Source organism: Ursus arctos, unplaced genomic scaffold (genome assembly GCF_023065955.2).
Source record: "Ursus arctos isolate Adak ecotype North America unplaced genomic scaffold, UrsArc2.0 scaffold_217, whole genome shotgun sequence".
NCBI lineage: Eukaryota > Metazoa > Chordata > Mammalia > Carnivora > Ursidae > Ursus > Ursus arctos.
Window position 1 is genome coordinate 7,925 of NW_026622894.1, and position 3,962 is coordinate 11,886.

Below are 3,962 nucleotides of genomic sequence, written 5' to 3' on the forward strand. Positions count from 1 at the left end.
GTTGAGATCTGACAGGGTAAGTGTCTTTCCCTGTAATCACCTGTATGTCTCTCCATTCTTGGTGACAGTAATTTGTCCTTAAGTCCTCGCCTCTCTTAGGGACTGTGGAAGAGTTGTTGATTTTTTTAGTCTCTTCAACCTTTTACTTGTTATTATGTCTTCTGAACTTATATGGGGGAATGCAGTCCAATCAATTTTCAGTTGAGAGTCTCCAGGTAGTTTGACAGCTCAGAATCTCTCCACACAGAAGAGAATGAATTTGTGGTGATGTTGTTGCCGTCGTTATTGTTGTGGCTTTAGTGTTGTTGAGTCTCTATCGTACTCAAATTGTGTAGAATTAAAGGAGCAACTCTATAGGTGTGACACTTGTAAATGCACAAAAATTCATATAACAATTTTCAACTGGACACAAGACCCTGCCACACTCTGATAAATCACAGTTTAAAAAATTTTAAATCAGAAAGCACTAAAAACTTATTTTAAAAAAATGGAAATAAACATTACAGTTAGAGTTTATCAGCTTGTTGTAAAATTATTTATTTAAACTAGATTATTTCCAACTGACACTGATTCCAGCGTTAAAGTTGTAAAATAAAATCATAAAGTCAAGGGCCAAATAGTCAGATGGATATTTTTAAGTCAGTGTATTCCTTGGTCAGTTTTATTAGCTCATGCACTATGTAGTCTTAAGTTTGGAAAAGTTTCAGGGACAGCTGGACAAAATCTAAGCAATGGGCACACTCAGAGTTCTAATTTCTTCAGTCAGTAAATCAGGGATGGGCTCAGAGGTGAATGGTTTTGTATTTCACACTAGGAGAACCTAGATTTTACAAATGACCCATGGGGTAACCCTTATTTCCCTGTCTCATTTCTGGAAAGTTCTATCAGGAAACTGACTCTGGGAGGAGTCTTTCTGAAATTTCTGTACTCAACATTTCCAATACCACACAAAATGCTGCCCTACCTGAGTCTGGATTTTCCATAGGCTGGGATTAGAATTGTGGTAGTAGTTCTGAGACTGACCTGTGAATTTGCCAGAATGGATTCACTTCCAGTCATCCCACAAATATTGGCTGAGTGCTTACTAGTATGCCAGACACAGTACTAAATGCCCAAAAAGAAGACCTTTCTTGGCCCTGCACCTCCAGGTGGAAAACCTATGGCCAAAGCTCGGGGCCTAAACTGCTGAGCCCTGAAGTCCCAGACTGGGTCTGAGCCCTGGCTGTCTGTGTGTAGCCTCTAGGATGCACTGAAACTGGGATCCACCATCCTGAGCCCTATCCCTTGCTCAGCTCACCTTCCTTTGCTCTCTGCCTAAGTGCATTTGCATCCTACTAACCAGGTCTTCCATTGTTGCCTCCCCCCACCCAGGCTTGCCAGCATACGGATGCTAGACAGAGTTCTCCAGTCGGGAGCTTCTATTTCCTGGCAGTGCCACTCCAAGAGTTTAAAAGGAGAAATGGTGAATAAGGACATCTTGGAAGCAGGGTGTCCCCAGGCAGAGGCCACCAACTGGGAAGGGGAAGAGATGTGGCACAAGGCAAGTGTGTCCTAAAGTGCTAAAGCTTTTAGGAACCAAGGAGAGGGGTGCACCATGGTTCGTGCCACTGGCGGCACACTTGGGGCTAGCCTCTGCCTGGCTGGGGTCTCTGCCTGCCCCCACAGCCCCATGATGCAGCCTCACCAACCACGTTCAAAGCCTGCCCTGTGAAGGAGGAGGGGTGCTGATTTTCAGCCCACAGCTGCCAACACAAATAGAAATTCCCCTGGGGATGGCACCTATTGGGGCTGAAGAGGAGTTAGGCACTGATGGCTTAAGTGTGTTTGACTACAGCTTAAAGGTGTGCTGAAGACAACTGGCCCAGGGCTGAGGGGTGCCCAAGGGCCTTGAAGGTCCTCTGGGATCTTTGGCTTTGATCTGAACATTTGACAGCTGACTGATCTCTCACCACCATCTTCAGGGACCGATTACATACCTGCCTAGAAATGAAAACACTTTCTACTTGTGTCCTCAGAGCCCAATTATCCAGGGACACACCCCTCATAAGATGGCAGCCTGGATCGCTGGGCTCGTCCCACAGTGGACTTGGATCTTCACCATGGCTGTGCCTCGTCAAAGAAACTACAAGAACATCCACTCATCAGGTGTCCCCTTGCCTGCAGACCTCCCTTAAATCAGACAAAGCCGAGGAGAAGAGACCAAGAAACTCGCCTCAAGGTAAGTGGCATAGGTGTCATGACAATTTATTGCTGCCGCCATGACCACGACTGAGTTCTCACTCAATGTCCATAGGCTCTGCACTCACACACAGCTCTCACCTGCTTGGCTGCTTTCCGCTGTTGCCCTGAGCATGAGCTAGTTGAAGCTGAAGAACCATGTTGTTGCAGAAGAACCATGAAGTTCCTGACCATTATTTGTAAATGCTCACTTGGTATCTATTTGCCCTGTGTTTACACATAATTGTGGCAAGCCCTGTTTCTGTTCTCATCAGTACAGATTAATTGTGTAGATGTCCAAAAACCCTTTTTATGGTTATTGACCAATATTTAGAGCTTTGCATTCAGTGCCTATAGGCTCTTTGTTCCTATAGCATTTGGCAAAGCTTGGGTTTTGTTGTTGTTTTGTTGTTTATTTCACTGGGTACCAAATTAATGTAGGAGTGGGTGGGGTTTGCAAAAGACAGTTACAATGACACAGGCAAGAAATGATTATTAACGACTTTGTGAGAAAAAATAGAATAACCATAAAAGTATATTAATTTTAGACCAACATCAAAGAAAGAGAGCAAGATATTATCTAGTTTGGGGCAATTAGTCCTGCATGTCTTACAGTCCCTGAAAGCAGATAATATTAATGCCCAACACAGTAAGTGATGTTCTTATGATGCTATCTATGAAATCAACAAAGGAATAAAATTATACCCTGTATATTCTTTTTAAGAAGGTAGAGCATTGCACTTTATCTAGTTTTCCATACAAGTTGATATAATTTGGCACTTGAAAGGGTAAGCTTTTGTTATAATGATAATAGTCATCACTCTTGAGTGCCTCCTCCATGCCAGGCAATATGCCAGGTGTTTAAGATAAATTGTCATTAATCCTGCTGGGCAGTGAGCCTGCAACAAGGCCAGGCATGCATCTGAAAGGTCTGGGGAAAGCAGATTCATTGTGCTGTGGCTTTGGCAGTTGGTTTTATTTTGAGAATTAAAGGTTTATACATTGCCCTCCTCTTAAGAAGGCAGAGGAGTATGTCCTGATTTCATTTAATGTATCATATTCAGCTGATGTAGTTAGATAAGCATTTATAATAATAATTATGATGATGATGGTGATGATGATGATGATGAGAAGAAGAGGAGGAGGAGGAGGAGGAGGAAGAGGAGGAGGAGAAGGGGGAGTGGGAGAGGGAGGAGGAGGAGAAGGGGGAGGGGGAGGGGGAGGAGGAGGAGGAGAAAAGCCACTACTCTTAAATATCTGCTCCATGACAAATAATGGGTCTGGTCTTTCACGTAAACATCTTTACTCCAGCCAAGTAGTTATTACTATCCTCATTTTACATGGTAAGAAACATTGGCTCCAGGGGAGTATGATCTGCTCAAGGACAATAGTTTGCAAAGCATTTTATCTAGTTTTCATACAAGTTGATATAATTTGACACTTGAAGGGGTGAGCTTTTGGTATCATCATAATAATAGCCATCATTTTGAGGGCCTTCTCCATGCCAGGCAAGGTGCCAGGTGCTTAAGATAAATTGTCATTAATCCTGCTGGACAGTGAGCCTGCAACAAGGCCAGGCATAGATCTGAGAGGTTTGGGGAAGAGATTCCTTCTGCTCTGGCTTTGGCAGTTGGTTTTATTTTGAGAATTAAAGACACATCACTCTCCTCTTAAGGCAGAGGACTATGTACTGATTTTATTTAATTTATCATATTGAGCCTATATAGTTAGATAAGCAACAATAA